The 19,364-nt window shown below is 42.3% G+C and overlaps 1 protein-coding gene across 9 annotated transcripts in view; it reads right to left on the reverse strand.

Annotated features, from left to right (window-relative positions):
* The window catches only part of FOXP1 (forkhead box P1), a 501,131-nt gene that overhangs the window by 95,336 nt on the left and 386,431 nt on the right, over window positions 1-19,364 (reverse strand). The window contains exon 1 of one of the 9 annotated variants that reach the window (XM_033865281.2): window positions 10,868-11,021. The exons of the other annotated variants lie outside the window; for them this stretch is intronic. The gene's annotated coding sequence lies outside the window, so the exon portion shown is untranslated. Of the gene's footprint in view, window positions 1-10,867; window positions 11,022-19,364 lie in introns of those variants that run through there. 9 annotated transcript variants of the gene reach the window in all.

Raw genomic sequence — 19,364 nt, forward strand, 5'->3', positions numbered from 1 at the left:
TCTGGTAAACGAACAAGGAGTTAAGGCTTAATAAATGCTACCTGGAGTGAGGTTAGTATGATCTCAGTTTCTTAATAAGAATGAGTCTTTGGTCATAGTGAGATGTAGCACGTTAACGCCAATGTGAATTTTGTTTTAGGGAAGAAGGCAAACAGGAACCAGTATTTTCCCGGCTGGAGCTAATACGATCCCCTTCCTCTGTGGACAGTGGTTTTAAGAACAATCAATGAACGCTGAGTCTTGTGGACAGCTGAACCTTGAATGCACCTTCCGAACTTCAGCACAGACCCTTCCTCTGATGCCTTTTAGCCTTCCTTATTCACCCAGCACACAGATGTCTCAATTCTTTCATATTATGTGCGATACCATTAAAAGCTGCTTTCCATGACATTTCAGTGACAAACAGCTACAGTGATGAACTTGATAGCATTTCATATTTGCAACTGTTAACACGTTTCTGCACGGGCATCTCTGCAAGGAACCTGCACGCTGTATCTGAAAGGATGATGTCTTGTTCAGATAAAACACTGACATTAAAATGACAGGCTGTCTTGGCCAAGGTTACACAAATTGTATTCAAGCGGATACCTAATGACAATGCTATGAATTCTGCAAGCTTTCTAGAATGTAATTTAGCTATTCAAAATAATCACTGCACTTGTGTTTAATTTGCAGACTACACGAGAACCATTTTGTCAGGCCCCGTAATACAAGAAGACTATTTCATGAAAAATTAACCCCCCCACACACACCAAATAAAAAGATAAGGAAAGGGGAAAAAAAAAAAAAACAATGAAAGAAAAGACAAAACCTGTATGTCTTCTAACAGTAATATTTAACCACCTTACTTTTCTTTGGTTTCTAATCAAACATGTGACAGCAAGAAGCGAGAAGCAGTAAAGGATATACTTTGTTAAAAAGGATCTGCTGTCATCTCATGTATTACAATAAAAGGTAATAACATGTTTTGCACTTTGCCTGTGTGCCACTTAAAAAAAAAAAAAAAAAACCCAGCAGACAATAGCTGATTAGAAGATAAAAGAATTTAAAAATCTTTCAGGGGAGCAGTAAGCAAAAGGGAGAAATGCAGTATTAATTTTATGTAACATAATGTCTTAATATGCAGTTTATCTTGACTTTTTCACATGATTTGTCCTGTCATTTGCATAGCGAGCTCTCATTCCTAATTTCACAGTCATTATGCACTGATGTCCCGATTTCTCAGCATCACTAATTTTGATGAACTAAAAAAGGTTCCTGAAGGTCAGATTCACGTACAGTGAACAGCCTCCACCGTTGTCGCGGGCATGTTTTGTGTGTGGGGATGTTTATGCACAAGTTTCACATTGTTTGGAAAACACTAGCTGGAACATTTGAAAATTTTCATTAACCCTAGTCTGGAAGGTCATCAATGAATCCTTCCTATTGCAGTGGCCTTTTACGCATAGATGTAGACACACTGTAATTTTAAACAGATGGGCATGTCTGAATATTTTTATATGCAAACAGGGACAGATGTATATGAGTGGATAAATTATCCTTTTAAAAAGATACGTCGCAGCACGAAATATCACCAATGATTAGAACAGTGAACTTGCATTTAATCTAGGACAAACACCAAGAAGACATGATCAAAACATCTAACCACCTAGAAATTCATTCCAATTAGTCGACTCTGTCTTCATACAGCAGAAACTTTTTGAATTTTTCATTCTCTATTGGGTGCCAATCTCTATCTTTTGAGCTGCGAAAGCCAACGTATCACAATAGAAGTTTACTTTTCCTTGAGAGTTGCATCATCATACAGGGAGGTTTGATTAAGCAAACAAAAGAACCATGTTTAAGGTTTCTTTTTTCCCCTGCGTTTCTTGGATGATGTACAATATAAATATTCTTGAGCCAAATTTCTGATGGTGATGAACAGGAAAACAGACAGGAACAGGGTGGTGTTAAGATCTAAGCTGGTGATGAACGTGAAATTAACAGTGTTACAACAGAAACCATCATAGAAACAATCTCTTGCTCATAATGTTTAAAAGGACTATGGAGAGCCTATGCAAGAGAAGGGCACCAGAGAACTTCTGGGGGTGATGGAAATGCCATCTATCTTGGCTGGGGTGGTGGTCACAGAGGATGGATACAATTGCCAAAATTCTTCCGACTGTATACTTAAAACAAATGCATTTTATGTAGGTAAATTATGCTTCAATAAAACAGATCTGAAAAGTTTTAAAAAAGGACTTACATACACAGCTAATTTTTAAACCCTCATATACAGTCAACAGTTTAAATCTCCTCTTCCCAGAGTTATTTATTCAATTTTTGTTGTCATGTTACAGAACAGTAAAACGAACTTGAGTCTCCTCTCCTTTTTCCCTTTGGACATCTCGACGGAGGTGGTGACAAGTAATCAGATGCTTAAAGCAGCAGCAGGCACAGCCAAAGGAGGGAAAGGGGCGAGAAGCCTGAGTAATCCTCCAGCCCGGTGACCAGTCTCTGAATAATCAGAAGTGGGCTCTTAGATCCTGACGGCCTTAACTTTGCTTTTCCTCTCTGAAACCACATTTTCACACAAGTTCGCTCTGAGCTTCCAAAGTGGGCTCGAGCTTCATTTATAAACATAATAAAACTAAGATTTTTCCAAAGTTCCTCCTCCAACGTGTCAGGAAAATCAGTTAAGGAAAGCTTTCGCAAACGTAGCCAAATGAACCAGAAACCATTGTGGGGTGGGAAAAGGAAAAATAAAAAATAAAAAAAAAAAAAATCTGAGCACAGTGTGGGGCTTTAAATAGTTAAGAATTATAGCCTACATATCCACTGCCTTAGCTCTCGACGTCTAACTTTTTCATGTAGCTAGTCCCTCCTAATACTGGGAATCAAAGGGCAGGCGGTACCAGCGAGAGGCTATTAGAGCCCACACTTTATTGCCCATTACTACTGAGGTCATTAGCGGCAAGAGTGATTGTACTGGTCTTAACCTATTGATCACTGTAACTACTATCATTTAATCCTGTGTTGAATGTCTGGAAAGCAGGTACAGGCACACAAGAGAGAGTGCTTCAGCATTGAGAAATATGGCCAAGGCTTCGAAATTACACTTTGATTCATAAAATCTAGCCAGTGGTTTAAATCAATAGTATTTCAAACAGTCATGTGAGTTTTTAACTACAGCACTCTAATATTTATGAGCCCCTCTTTCAGAGTATTCAGTCGAAACTAAACTCCCCCCCCCAATTCCATGCACCTCCTTTACCCTCCTTTAGATAAAAACATTAATTTCTGAGGTTCTGTGTGGTACGGGGCTCAGGCCTTAACTAGGAGTTCAAGCTGATGCTCGATTTCTTCCTCAAATGACAATTTAAATATAATGCAAAAAAAAAAAAAAAAAAAAAAACCTGTATCCCCGATACTGTAACTACCTTAACTGTTTGAGTATATAGAAATGAGTATGTTTTATGAGTTAACAATGAATCATAGAAGGCAATTTATGAAGAACGGGAATGATTCTGTCTAGCTGCCTTCAGGGATCAGAAATTCAAATTAAACTTCTGGCAGACATTTAAAGAATGCTAGCATACAAAACTGAATTTAAACACACACACACACACAGTTAACACTCTTTAGTTGAGTTTCAAGGGGAAGTCATGAATTAAAAAAAAAAAAAATTGGTTGATACACTGCTGACTGATACCAACTGGGTGTGGCCCACCCCAGGTGCACACAAACCTGCGAACATGGCAGCTGGACAGCTGTGCTGGGGCCACTGGGACACGGCTGCTGGTGTGGGCCTGCTGCTACCTTCCTACCAGCCACTGGGGAGATGTCCTCTGCACCAATAAGTGCTGTGAAAAGCCCATCCAGTGCTGTGTAAATTCTGCCTGATACAGTTTTCTTTTACTTCCAAATGGCTTTATATCATCTGAACGCTAGAAGAGTATTAAAATAATATGGCTTATTTTTCTCCTCCATCCTCAACAGGGAGAGGTAGGTAAGGGGAAGGGGAAGAAAAAAATCTAAAAAGCAAACAAACAAATAAAAACACCCACAGAAACAATACTGATTTCTAATCTAGGACACAATTGGAGGAATTGGGTGGGAGGGGAGATGACACAATATAAATACTGAAAATAACATGTTATCCTTTCTTTTTCTTTCTCTTTAGTTTACACGCACGTTAACTCCAAGGAAATGCTGCCAGGTATAAACACACATAGATTTTTGGACCTCAGCATTTCTCGTAATTGCTATGTGTACAAATAATGCAAATGAGAAGATAAAAACATTTTAAATACTGCTGTATTTCCATTTCTCTGGATTAAGAATTTAGAAACTACTTTTCATCTCTGGTTATTCACCTCGTGGATGTCCCAAGAAACTTAAGTCCCTTCTAGACCTCGGGCTGTGTTTGAATGATAACTGACCAGGTAAGGCAGTGTCACTTGGTTCATCAAATAAGAGCAAAATGAATTAAATTAGAATGCTCCAGAACATCAAAACAAAACCAAAGAAAATGGCTACACACACACACACACACACACACACATCTATGTCAAATTTGATATGATCACGTGGAAGCGAACCTGTATAAAAGAAAATAAACAGCAAGCCCCCCCCCCCGATGAAAGACAACAGTTTTCATAATTAATAACCGAATGGATACAACTGATATATCGGCAAACAAAAAAGTTAGGAAGCTTCTATCTGTTCCCCATGGTGTTCAGAAAGAAGAAGAAGAAACACACACACAGACACACAAAAACCCAAAAAGCCACAGATACCATGTAAAGTAGGAAAGAAAATACATTTCTGACATAATATTTCAGTCTTCAAAAAATAAAAAAAAAGCATGCTATTCACGTGGAAAGTATAATTCTGTTCCATTATAGAATTCTGTTTTTTTGTATAACTCTTTTAGGCTTCGCTATTTTGCCACAATACTGTACAAAGCATTAAGGCAGGTAATGGTTATTATATTAATGCAAAATCATCTAAGTAGTCAGTCATTAGCATAACTGTTCTCTCAGTAACAATACAACCACCTATTAAAATTTTAGGGGAAAAAAGAGACCTCTTTAAAATGCAATTAGCATTTCATTTTTTATCATTTTGTTTATTACATTCTATCAAGAAAGGCTATCCTTCCTTCAGGAAGAATTGTATGGCCAAGACTTGCCTGCCAATCAGGTGTTATTTCAGGTTATCAAGCCTAATAAGCAATCCTGGCAACGCTCTCTGAGCTCTTCTTTTGTCTCTAAATTGTAAAAAGTGGCATAAATTCATATTTGTTTACAGCACGGGCATCTGTGGGACCTCCACTGCTCTCCTCTCACATTTCCCCCCCCACACAAGGTTACTCCACTAGGCGCCAGCGTAACTGTTTTAGCTCTAATATCAGCTTCATTTGCATAAAAATGTAAAGTTTACAGAAATTAAAACGCTTCTCCCATTAGTGACTGTTAAATACAGGAAACAGTGGAAGCTACACGTGAAAATAATCATCCAATAAGCCCTGATCTTTTCAACCTAGCAACTATTATTATTATTATTATTATTATTATTATTATTATCTAGAAAAATGCCCCCTCTTCCTTCCTCAGTCTCTCTCTCGGAGGAGGGATGCAAAAAACTTAGCGCACGTGGATCAAACCTGCTCTGACAGTTTATATGAACAACAACAACAAAAATCGTCTTTTAAGTACTGTAAAGAAGAGGAGGGGAGAATTATTCCAAGAAGGCACCTCAGAATAGACTCTACCCACAGATCTTTAGCTCTTGAAGAGAAAAAGAAGAGGCCTTCGCTACATAAGCTCCCTTACATTGAAGCATTATTCAAAAATAGTGAAAGGGAAGGCAACTGTATCCATCCTCTTTGACACACACAGATGATTAGAATAAGGAAAGACGACTTGGAGATGCAGCTGGAGATCAACGGATACTGTTAAATGAAGAAAAGTTAAATGTTGATCTTTTGCCCATCGAACATTTTTCTAAGACTAAGAATTAAATGGACAGCTCTTCATACTTTAACCAGCACAGAAAATATCACAGGGTGCTTAACTACGACAAAATGTACATCATATACATATAATTAATATATATACATATATATTTTACTATTTACTGAGATACAGGGGGGATTTTAGTTGGATTTAAACATGCAGGTAGGCCAAAATTAGATCATTCCAACATTTTTAAGGCCTGACTGAGGGTGCAATCACCCTTTCTTTCCCCCTTTTTTCAGAATTATAACTTCTGCTTCTCAAATTATGTAGTTTCTCCTGCCTATTTCCAACACCTTTACCTTATCTATCACAGTTAAGCTAAGGGGTGCAAATTAGATTCTAATGGGAAAGCATCAGTTGCTTCTTTGACAATCTCACCATTCACTGATTTATTTCTAATGGAGACAAAGCCCAACCCAAAGCTCCCTATGTGATAAAGGCCAGAACATGTTCAAAAATGCCCAGTAAAATCAAGGCTAATGGGAAAGCCATGAAGACCCACACGCATGAAGTGGTGTGACAATTAGAGTAATTGTACAAAAAGCCATCTTCAGGACAAAGTAAAAGAAATTAAGCTGCCACAACAGTAACAGGTTAGATGAAAATAATCAAAATTTAATGTATTCTCCCCTGTGTCATCTTGTTTTGTCAAGACATCAAATAGAATTGGGAAGTACAAAATAACAAGCCCTTGAGAAATCACAGAAGCCGACCTTTTTGATGTTGTTGATTTACCTTGTTTTCAGTTATTTGAACAATGATGTTTCAGATTTAAGGGCCTGATAAAGCTTAAAAATTAAAACATGATACTAAGGTATCCCAAAAAAGTGCACCCCCACATTTAGCCAGCAACTTCATTGATTCGTTGCTTTCAACCGCATTTGAAAAGGAGGCACAGTGCATGTATTCAATATTTATTTCTCTCATTCTAAATTAATTTCTCTTCAAACAGCTGTCAGGTAGGAAGAAAGACTCAGAGATTATTCCAACAGTCCTCAAGCAGAGGCCCAGTTCAGGTCTCTCCAGATAGTTCAAGTTCCCAGCATCTGTAGAAGACTGCTTAGCTAAGAGGTAGCTGAGTTTTCTCTTTTTAAAAAAGAGTAAATAAAACTGAATTTACAATGCCATTTTTGAGGAGGGGGGGAAAAAAAAAAAGTACTGCACACTTTGAAATGACTGAAACCAATGTCCAGAAATCTCATGCTATTGCCAAGAACAGAAATCTTTCATCAAAACCAAACCAAATTCATGTCTGTCCCCAAACCCAGCCATGCAGGTATACACGAAGCTATAGTCCTTCTCTGCCCCCGGAGAGCTACAGCTTATCAGCAACATAACTCCTAGTCTTATACGAAATCTTACGTACAAAGATATATAAAATCAATATATCACAGGATAGCTTTCTCAATTTTTATGTGTAGATGGCTGCTTCTACTAGAGCATACATATGAACCAAAAAATGCAGCAGTAAAAAAACACATCTGTTTAAAAGACACTGAAAGTAAATAACCTAGTATTTACAAGCACTAGTAGAATTTGTAAGATCTGGACTAGTTAATAACGATTAAATGACCGTAACTCCTTGTCATCAAATTCATATGCATTTTAACACATAACACACACACCAGACACTATGTATTTATTTACTCCAACCTTCTCTGGTCAACTGTTGCTGCCTCATCCCTCGCTAATAAATCACAAAGAACTACCTGCAGTGGACTCGCATTATTCTATTTGCCAAACTCCTAAGAGGATAGTTTTAAGTTTCCCCTTAGTGGTGTTCATCTACAACTAAGCCACAGAGTAAAATAAATTTCTTCAATCTCCTTTTCTTGGCCAAATTTTATTCACATTTTAGTTCAAGCTAAGAAGCTCGTCACACTACCGTCTCCTGATTGTCTCAGTAAAACCCTGTAACACCAGCACACTTCTGCCACCTTACTCAGCTGAGATAAATCTGAAATCACATTGCTTTTAATTAATCTGGATTTTAATTTCACTGTCTCTTGCAATTGTGTGGAGGTTGGCTGAAAAGTTTGCAGAACTGGTCAGCGTCATGAAAGAGTTTATCTTTCAAGTGACAGCTCCTGTCAACTTGCAAATACAAGGCAGTGATGGTGAGGGTTTTGTTTTTACAGTACATTTGACTGTAAACAAACAAACAAACAAAATTCAGGCCAACCACTCCTATCACAAGCTTTCCGATAATTTATGGTTTACCAGCTGAGCAAGGTTACCCAACACTGCATGCCTTTAGATGCATTACTTCAGCTAGTTGAGATTTAATTAAGATCACAGCCTCTAAAATCCCTGTCAAATGAAAATTCAGAGAAGACAATACACTATATAGCCTCTTGCAGAATGTTTCCATTCCGTCCTCTGGAAAAATATGAGTTAATCCGCGTTTCTATGGCTGCAGACAAAAGTTCACTAATTTTGTTTTCTTTTGACACTTAGGTTGTTTTCTATTGTATGTCATGAGATCATTCCCTTCCAGGGAGGGAAGAAAAAAATCGAGAGTGAAACACGTTGCAGAAACTGCCCTTGACATTATTATCCGACATTAGCATAGCTTAGCTATGATGTCATCACATCTTCATATAATCAGCCCATGCTTAGGAGAGTTTCATTTAATGAAATATGTTTATTTAAAAACACAACACAAATGGGAAGCCTACCTTTCTTGAATTACTCAGATTAAAGAACTGACATGTTACGCTCCTCATTTCCTTAACTGACCAACTTGTTAACAAATGAGCTGCACATATGGGTAGAAAAGAAAGTTCTGGAGGCAAATAAGAGAGCATAAAGCCCATTACTTTCATACTATAAGCAGTCCCTAGAGTAAAAAATATATATATATTGTTAATAGATTTCTTCTTATAGATTGCTCTCTCTTCTTTTAAAGAAAAAATTTATGATCATGTGGTCCTTTACCTAGTCCAACGTATTTTTATTTGCATCAGCTTAATATCTGGTTGCTTATCTCATGCCTTAGAAATGACAGGTGCTCACAGTCTTACTCCTGACAGGCCACTACACAAATAACTGTCTTGCCTGAAAGGGCTAATGCAGTACTAATGAACAATAAATCAACTTTGATTATCAAGTGTCAGCCCAATCCGTTTTCAGTTCAGCTCTATCACATCCTAGAGTAAGTCAGCCAGTGTCTCTGGGTAGGCAGTCTGTATTTTGGTTTCATTTTTACACACTTTCCACTGAAATGTGTCAGGCAGCTACAAAGAATCACGTAAATAGAAGTAGACCTTTTTTCAATGTAAGCGAAGGGCACCACTTAGGAGAATGTGCTTCAGTCTTCATTCGGTTTACTTAGTGACGGGTCTTAATATTCGAGAAAGCTTTGTATTCTTTTAAACAACAATAACAGTAACAGATCCTAAACTAGAATCTTAATGTGATCCTGTTTAAGGTTTCTGACAATGACATGCTATCTTGAACACTTTACCACATAAACCAGCTCTGACCGAGCATTCCTCTTGGAAAATCTATTACAAACAAATGGAAAAAAAAAAAAAGGCATTAAAAAGGCCGCCTCTAAAATAAAAACTTCACTCGATTTGAAGTTAAAAAAAAATGGCTTCTTTAACACTGACTTCCTAATAAAATAAATGCAACTTATTTTTTTCTTAAGCAGATTAGTCACTGATAGTATGAGTCACATTTCCTGTTATTAGGCTTAATTTTTCCCCCAAACGTGTCACTTTCAGAGTGTTGGAATCTATGGAAATTAGGTGATTTGCATTTTTAAATTGGCTTGATTAGAACATTTGGTCTGTGTGGACAAGAGTATAAAATTATTAGATATTTTACTCCGAACCGGCAGGCCCTGAAGGAGTTAATCCCAAAGAGGAAAGAGTCTATATGTACTTTGCTCTAAAACTTTACCACCCACTTCCTAAAGGTCCCCTCCTTCCCATCACGACACTTGGGCGGGGGGAACCAAGAAAGTCTCGTTTCCACTGACCGTCTTTCAGGCAGTTCTGACAGTTGAGGTAGCTACATTCAAAGCCGGTTCGGATGGGAGCACCCCCTGACAATTCCTCAGTCTGCTGCGCGTCCGAACCCAAAGCCCACTCACTACTTAATTAACCAGCAAAGTAATACAACACAGCTGAGACGTCCAAACCTGCCTGAGTGTCCCTCCGCCAGCCTGCCCTTTTCTGTGTGCGGCTTTATTCGTCCCCCTCCCCCCCCCCCCGTGACTGTGTGTGAACTCCTTGAATTTGAACAGCTAAGCTGAAAATAGCCTAGACAGATATAGAAACAAACTATCAGCAGCAAAGAAACATCCACACGGGTTACACTGAGATGGAAGGCTCCTTGTATATGTCACACGCTCTGAAAGTGACATAAATCACACCCCAGAAACGTCCCCCGAATGGAGTGATGGCGAGGGCTTTACCAAAGTGGCTGCCTGAAGGCCAGAACGGCAGAAAACCAGTAGCAAACGAAAAAAAAAAAAAAAGAGCGAGCGAGCGAGAGCGCGAGAGCAAAACACAAGCAGGACTTCCTTCAACTCTCAACTACACCCCACCCATGAACATTTTAAAAAAGGGAGAGCAAGAGAGAAACGGGGGGGGGGGGGGAATCTCTCTCTTCCAGGACCCACAGGCCTGGAGCTGCTTCTTCCCACCCCTCCACTCCCTCCCCCCGCCTCCACTTCCAGAGCGCAACTCCCACCCAAGTTGATAAACAGCGATGGTTATTATTATTATTTTTTTCCAAAAGACTCAACTTAGAAACCCTCGGGCGCTCCTGCCTTCCCCAGCGAGGCCCCAGGAAGCTGGCACCGCGGAGCCCGGGGAAGGAGAGCAGAACGGCAAAGATCAATCACAGGGACCAACCTGACACTCTCCATGTAGCCGCCAGGCGCGCGGAGCCGGCTCAGGGCGCCCGCGCGGGCCGGGCGTGGGGTCCGGCGGCCTCGGCGTGCAGGCGGACTGCACGCGCGCAGGGGCGCTCCGGCTCGCGGGCTGACAAGACGCGCCGCGCCGCGCCCACCCGCCCCGCCCTGCTCCACCAATCACAACCCGCCTCTAAACACCCCGCGCCGCGCCGCGCCCCACACAATGGGCTCCGCGGCCCGCGCCCCGCGCCCGCGCCCTCCGGCCCCCCTCCGCGCGGCAGGTGAAATCACGCTCTGCTGAAACCCGGCTTTTGTTTCGGGAGCAACTCCGCTTAATTGCTGTTAACCCTTTGACCCGCCTCCGGCTGACGTCTGGGAAGCCGGGCGCGGCGCGCATCTCTCCCTCCGGCCGGGGCTGCCGGGTCGGGGCTTTTTGGTGGGGTGGCTGTGTTTGTTTCCTCTTGGAAACTGACAAAGAGTTGTCCCGGCCTTTCAGAGCAACCCGAGCGGCAACGCAGGGGAACCGGCGCGTCCGGCGCACACCCCGACTGCTCGGAGCAACTGTTTAGAATCGGAAGGGGATGCGGGGCTCAAAGGCAGCGCAGGAGAACTTCCTCGAAAACGGCCTTTGCGGGAGAACTTTCGCTTCACGTCCCTGGTTTAACCCAGCCTTGGCCTCTTTTATTTCCCCCCTTTTCTTTCCAAGAGCCGGGTTCGCCGGAGTGTGCTTGTGCGCACAGAGGAAAACGAACCCGACACGGGGGTTGAAATAAATAACAACCAACGTACCTCGTTGCTGAACCAAGCTCCTTGCCCTCCAGAACGACAGCTGCTGAAGCAAGCATCTGCCACTCTTTCGCTAAGAAATAATTCTCTAAATTCCGTTCTTATTTATACAACAACATCAACACAGGCTACTCTCCATGAGCACTTGAAGATGACCTCTATTAGTCACTGCTCCTTAATGCTGTTTAAAGCTGAGTACAGTGTGAGGAAGAAAAAAAAAAGGCACCAATATTGTAAACTTGGTGGGCTCAACTGGCCCGATTTCGGTGCCAGGTTAATTTAGTCATTTTCGGCAGCTCTAGAATCACTTCTCTAATTTACCCTTGTTCGATTTAGGGGAAAACTTTTTGGCCTATACTTACAAAACAAACAAACAAAACTCTAACTTTTAAATTATTTTTCTTAAAAATATTCGAGGAAAGGTAGTCGTGACATTAATGATTACGTATTTTCCCTCAATTAAAAAAAAAAGGCCACAAATCCTACTCCACTAATTTCAGTTTTACTTGAAAGTATTTTTCCATTTGAGGTGTTAACGCAGGTTACTACAAACCAGAAAGCATACTGATAGTACTTCCGATCAAGCAAACGCCTGAATTTCAATCAGGTCAGCTCGGGAGCAGACAATTCCCCCATTAATCCGCCAGCAAAAGGGACAAAAGCGCCAGTTGACTGTCAACTTATGATCAGATGTTAAATGGGTGCAGCACTGATCGAGCTCCACCCTAAAGTGTTTTTGTGTCAGAAAACAAATTTATTAATGGAAGTTTTTCAGGTCACAAAAATGTGACCCCACCCTCTCATGAATATTCAACAGAGAACCAAGGCATTCTTTTTTGGGGAGAGGGGCCTTAAATCTGCCAGTGTACCACGAATCAGTAGAGTTCTGACTCTTAAAGAGACAAGGCCCTCCTTCCGTAGGGGCTGGCAGGGCCCCAAAGACAGGAAATAAAAATATAGGAAGTTCTCTCCAACCAAGGCACAGGGAGAGAGGAGAAATGTTCATTTCAAAAATCCACATTTTTTTCAAAGGTATTAAAATTCATTAGAGATTTAACGTCTGTGAACAACATCAGGGTGCCCTTTAAAGAAGCAATTCTTTTTTTTTTTTTTTAAAGACCATTTCTTTCAGAGGCATCCATAAAACTCAAGCATGCTTTTACAAGTTGGCCCACCTCCTTTGCAGGTCTCCGTTTGTAAGCGAATCGTCTCTGGGAGCATCCAAACAAGCAAACAACAAACATTACAGAAGCTTGTGACCCAGCTGTGGAGTCCAGCCTCACACAAAATAATTAGAGAGTGATGCAATGCGGTGCTTACACAAATACTAAATTGCATGGTGGTGGCGTTAAGCACCATGAGACCACAGAGCAGGGGGGAGATGAGTGGATCAGGAGAGGTCTGGGAAGGCCCCTTGGGGAGGTGGTGTTTGGAGGACTGATGGTTTGGAGAAGGGGGGAGGTGACAAAGTAGCTTAGCAAAAGCAGAGGCCACCTGGAGCCCTTCCCACCCTCTCTCCAAACATGACATGGTGACTCAGAGGCTACTTCTAGGCAAGGAAATGTACCATCAGAGATAAACCTGGATCAGTTTTACAGGCCCAGGCCATTTTGGTTAACGCTCCCCACGCATTTCGGTTATTTGGCCCAGGCTCAGTCCCTAGCCAGGGAACCAGATCCTACAGGCCGCCACTAAGAGTTCGCATGCCGCGACGAAGATCCCGCGTGCCTCGACTAAGACCTGGCGCAGACAAATAAATATTTTGAAAACAAAAACTTAAAAAAAAAAAGATCCCTTTCCATGTGGTCCCTGTCTACCTGCCCTGTGTCTGGGATTCAGTGAGAACTGGAACTTTCAATGGCTGGAATACAATATAAATGTTACAAGGTGCAGTGATTTAGAAGACTAGTCAATGCCATTCGTTCCATGAGTGCCAGGTCATTTTGGAAAGGCTGGGTCAGAAAGGCCAAAAAATAAATAAAATAAAAATAAAAGCAGCAGCATGTGGACATTTGGAAAAATCTGGATTGAGGGGCAGGCTTATTTAGAATGGGTTACTCAGCCACAGGGGTTCATTTAGTTGTCACAATGTGAACAGAAATTGCAATCCCCATTTTACAGAGGAGGGAGCTGAAGTTCAGAAAGGCAAAGTGATTTTTTTTTTTTTCTTTTCCCTGTCTAAGAATCAAACACACACCCAGCTCCACGGGCCACAAGGGGAAGCAAGACACTGAACAGTTCCAGAAAAAGAGAGGCCATGATAATATAAAATGAATACCGGGGGGGGGGGGGGGGGAAGGGCTAATGTTGAAGGAAGAGTGAAGGAAATGCTAAATACCCTACTGAAAAATATTTTTGATGCCCACATCCTAACACCCACAACAGATACAGCCCTTGTTCAAACACCACATATTAAGAAACCTGTCAGTTGCTAAATGAGTCCATTGTGCAGCTGGCTGTGTACTTAAGAACAGATTACTATGATCCCACACCAAACTCTAACCACCAAATAACACACCTGGGACTCAAATCATGTATTTTATTTGGTTCTGCTGAGCCCTAGCCTTGAACGCAGAAGAAAGTGAAAGGTTTTACTGCCCATTCAGAGCTGAGAATGTAGATAAGATGTATTCAACGCAGAGTCAGAAGGAGCATCTTGTCGGGACGTTATTCCCACACTTTGATGGATGGCACGGCCAAGGAGGAGACACCAGCCACGGTGCTGGGTCCACGTGGTCCTCGGCTCCAGCCGGAGCTGCTTGGGAATCACCAGAAAAAGGACATGTAAATGGGCACTGGCTCACATATTTCTAAGCAACACTGAGAGCGAGACACCTCCCCAGATAAGGTCAGTTATCTCTACCAAGGGATGAACAGTTTGATGGGTTGAAAAAAATCAACTTGCTTATGAGGGTCAAAATCTTTTTCTTGTTTTCTTTTTTTTTTTTTGGCCGTGCTGTGCGGCCTGCAGGATCTTAGTTCCCCGACCAGGGATTGGACGTGTGCCCCCTGCGGTGGAAGCGTGGAGTCCTGACCACTGGACCGCCATGGAATCGCAAGGGGCCAAAATCTTAATTCAATTCCCCATCTTCTTCTAAACAGCCCTTCCTTGAACACTGATTTCCTTTCTTTTTAACCATTCGTTTCGTGGAGTACCCAGAACATATTCTGAAACGACAACTTAAAGAGATTCAACCAACTGATCCTGTTGCTAGAGGAGAACACACTGAAAGAGCAGGACTACAGAATTTAGGCCCCTCACCCCAGAAGCGGGCTTGATGACCTGCCCAGGGAAGCGAGTCTCTCCAGAAGGAGCCCTGCTTTAGTTATTTCTCATGTCTCCAAAGACCGCCAACCAGCAGCCAATTAGAGAGACTAAACTGCAACAGACATGCCCGATTCCGGACATTTGGGCCCTTGTCTCCAAGGACCTGCCGTTCCTTCTTGATTTAAGTGGGGCTTTTACTTAAAAATATAAATTAATACATCATCCATCTACAGGGAGCTAAGGCAGTTAGCTCCAGATTGCTATTGTTTATGTCGCTGTTATGTCTGTAGACAATGAAGGCAATTATGTTGCTTTTCTCTTGCTGCCGCTCAGCCAATGGAAAAGACTGCAAGTTCTCAACTCTTGCGAAGGAGTTTACATTTCTTCCCGTGACACCCTCCAAACTGTCATCAGCATCTTCATGTGATGCAACCTTTTATAATGCGATTGCTCCTGGTTAATTTTCTAGATACGCACTGTGACATGTCAACATTCAGGTGACTTAGGAATATGATGGGTACATAAGCTATGGAAAACATGTACCACCCTCTCCAAAAAAAAAAAAAAAAGTCCCTCACTCGAAATGTAAAGATATTCATAGAATGTCACCGGTAAACAAAATCATGACTGGGAAAGAAAAATGGCCAACATCCATTCCAAACTCTGCATCTGATTGACAGTAACAAATTACCCTCTCTGATTTATGCTCAAACTATAATCTCGTTTTAATATAATGTACAATGTATAACTGGACCGCTTCTACCATAAGGTTAGAACAGATTACACCGAGGTGCACAAAAGCCTCAGAAAGGGACATGTTTTAGGGCAGGAGGTCGTTTCCCAAAGAGCTCTTCCCTCCAGGTATCAGGAAGAAAGTATCACTATCACCATTAAGCACGAGGCCTTATTCCCCCCTCCCCCACCCCCCCAGGAGTGACAGTGCTGACGACACACCCATGTGCAAACTCTCGATTTTAGGCACAAGCAGAACAGGGTCACTGAAGGGGAAAAGAAAAAATGGCTCTTGGGTGATGAGATGACATTTGAATTTTTTTTTAAATGTTTAATTATGTAGAAATCGCTGGGTATCCTTTTAAGGCACTGGCCACCTTTAGGCAGGAAAGTCAGTATTTCGGGTGACCCGAGGTGTGCAGCAGGCCTGCGAAGAGGCAGAGGGAGCGTGTTCCATCCTGCCCTCCGAACAATGCTCACCAGTCTCCCTCCCGGCCCACGCCACCCTCCTGTGACCCTAGGCTGACACACCCTCATGTCAAAACCTTCTTTACGCCTGCCCTCTGCTGGTAAGCCTGCCAGGACTAGGACATTTCGACTACCTCAACTTATTCCAAAGATAACTTTCAAAAGCTGGAGAGAGAAAGGCCACGTAATGAACTATTAACTGGAATATATAAATTAAGACACTTAAAAAAAACGGGGGGTGGTGGTGGGAGGAGACGCAGAGGGTGAAACATGGCACCTTGAATGTAAAAATGCCCATCCGTCTACTCTACTGCCGGCTGGCTCAGAGCACAGGAGTGCCAAACTCTGTATTTTAGCTCACCTAAGAGAACAACCTGTATTACTGCCGGGCATCTTGCCTCCTCCTTTGCTCCGTCTCCGGGGAGAGGTATGTCGGTGCATTTTCAATAAAACACCTTCTTAGCAGTAAAGGGCCACTGTTCCCATTTCAGTGGTCCCTAAGGTTTCATGATACAGTATATTTAGCTGGCTTGCGGCTCAGGTTTTCCTCAGGCATTCATAAGATCCATACAGAAGGAAGAGGGATAAAAAAAAAAAAGAGGAGGAAAAGAAGAGCTTTCGTCTATCCTTTGTTTAAGTAAGACAACAGTTAACTCCGAGATTGATGAGCTGGCGTGAGTCCCCCCCAAACAACGGGACGCGCTGCCAGCCTCGCTCCCCACGACAGGTGCCCTGGTGTGCGAGCCAGGCGTGTAGGGAGGAGGGCTCTGGGCATCAGCTGGTGAATTTCCGCGGCAGCAAGCAAGGGTTGAACGAGGCAGCTCCTGTCAGCGTCAATGGGAAGCACGAGGCCTTACAAATCCCTGCATCCCATTTCAAAAATATATCTCCAAGACGGGAAAATGAAGCTTCGCAGTTGCAACCTCAGAAGCATTCAGGAAGTAGCACTCTTGACAGCGCTTTAGATGCCGAGTAAATGCTCTTATAACGAACACGCGACGCAGCTGACAATAAATCTTACACCAGGGAAGCCCGTGCAGGGCTGCGGAATCCCCTCGAAAGATAATTGCCTTCCACACTGTGTGGCATAGAAATTGTGACATCGAAAACCCTTTGTGGGGCCCTATAGCTCTCTATGGCTTTTCTTTCCTTAATAGTCACCGATTACACACACACACACACACACACACACACACACACACACTTCTGCCTTGAAAAGAGACCACAGAAAAATCCAAAGATTTGGTCATCTTTCCTAGAGAAAAGTGAGGAGGGCAGTTCTTGGCAGGGGACAGGGGATGGAAGTGGGAGGCTGGGAAGAGAGGAACTGTGTACGGACTCAGGGACAGAATCTGAAGCAGGACCTTAAGGTCCACAACCCTCAGCGTCCACTTCCCACTCTTTGAAAGCTCAGGTAGTTTCGCAAACAATTCCAAATTAGGAGTCTCCCAACAGGTCCATCAACAGGTAGGCAGATCTTTTCTAGTCCAAAGTGGCCTCAAGTGCTCTGTTTAACCCTGAGACGGTGTAGGAGTATTAGACAGGACACGGGGGTCTGTCAATGACATTGTCATGAGCCAACAGTGTGAATGTGCTCACATCCCCTCACCTCTCTGAGACTCCACACTTCACCTAAACAAAGAGAAAGATGGATAAGATACTCTCCATTTTTTCTTTAATAATAATAATAACAAAAACTATCACTACTAACTACTTATTATGTGTCAGGTACACAGTTTACCCTAGCAGAGGAACTAATTTCTAGGTACTTTTAGCTTACAATTAATATCATATATAAAACTACCAAGGATATAGTTAAAAAATATAAACAGTATTTGAGAACTCTTGAATCTTTGGCACTATTGTGTCAACAGAATGTCAGGGAACAAAGGGAGGGAACACTTTTTTGGAAAACAACTCAAAATCTCTTATTCTGATTCTCTCTAGGTCATAAACCCTGTGAAACATCAGTAACTCGTGCTCCACTGAATAAGTCACTAACATGCTTTAGGACTTGGTGAATTGAGTGGGGGTCTCAGAGGAGGAGGCTAAAATCACCTGATTTCCAAACCTATTTATGTCCTTTTTCCTTGTGATTTTTCCCCCTCTTCTTTAACCATCAAAGCTCTCTGTTTCCATCACGCCTGCTCCCACCAAAACAATGTTCTCAATTTCTGGTCCAACCTCGCAAGCCATTCACCTGCTTCTGTCTGTTTCCTATCGGAAAGGAGAGAGGAAAGCTTTATGCGCCAGGTAACTACTGGTGGGGGCTGGCATTTCCATCTCAGGTTGAAGCCACAGGTAAGGTTTGGGCTGGACGAAAAGGGAAATTTGCAAGGAAGCATAGCATCACAGAGATGTTTAGATTCCTTTGGAGATCTGATAACTCTCGTCTTAAGAAAATGCATACAGAAAAGCAAGACAGTCCAGCCTGCAGGCCAATTATTTATTTTTCATTGTTTTAAATGGCATTTCATCCCTCTTGAGGAAAAGCAATAGATGAAGCAGGAAGCTTTCAGGTCATACAGAACTTTGTTCTTTTCAGACAAATAAGGTATTGTGTGTTTGAACAATAGGAGGAATGTCTAATTGATCTTAATTAAATTCAGCGAGGTCCAATTTTTGAGATGGGTCAGGACACATCTATGTAATGTCACAACCCAACAGGCCAGGCCTTTGAAATCAGGGAGCTCTGTGGCGAACTGTCCTCTGACACCCTTTCTTATCCATTCACCATCCCACTGCCCTACCAACTTCTCCCCTCCAACTTTTCTTCTCTCTACCTCAGGCTACTCCTGACGTCTTCCCGGCTCGGCACATACAGTATAAAACATCAACAGCCACAGTCCTTCCCTCTGGCCAGCCTTCTGAAGCGGCAAAGCCCCGCCACATACTCCCTCCTCCTTCTCATGATAACCTACCGAACAGGAATCCTATTTTATATATATATACCGTGGCACGTGGAGAAGGTTACCTGGAGTTTGCAGTGCGAGAGATGCAGGTTTGAATCCAATCTTTGCTACTCACCGGCAAACTAGGGAGTCACAAAAGTTCATTTTGTTTGTATTTCCTCATCTGTAAAATGGGAGCAATTATCTGCCTCGCAGTGGACAGAGGTTTCTTTTATTACTTTTGAGGTGTGTGTGTGGGGGTGTCAATCTTTAAACTCAGTTTCCCTGATTCGAGAGCACTGGTGTGCATCTTTGATCTGGTGCCTGGCGAGCACCTGGTCACAAGTGCC

Source organism: Tursiops truncatus, chromosome 10 (genome assembly GCF_011762595.2).
Source record: "Tursiops truncatus isolate mTurTru1 chromosome 10, mTurTru1.mat.Y, whole genome shotgun sequence".
NCBI classification, from domain to species: Eukaryota; Metazoa; Chordata; class Mammalia; order Artiodactyla; family Delphinidae; genus Tursiops; species Tursiops truncatus.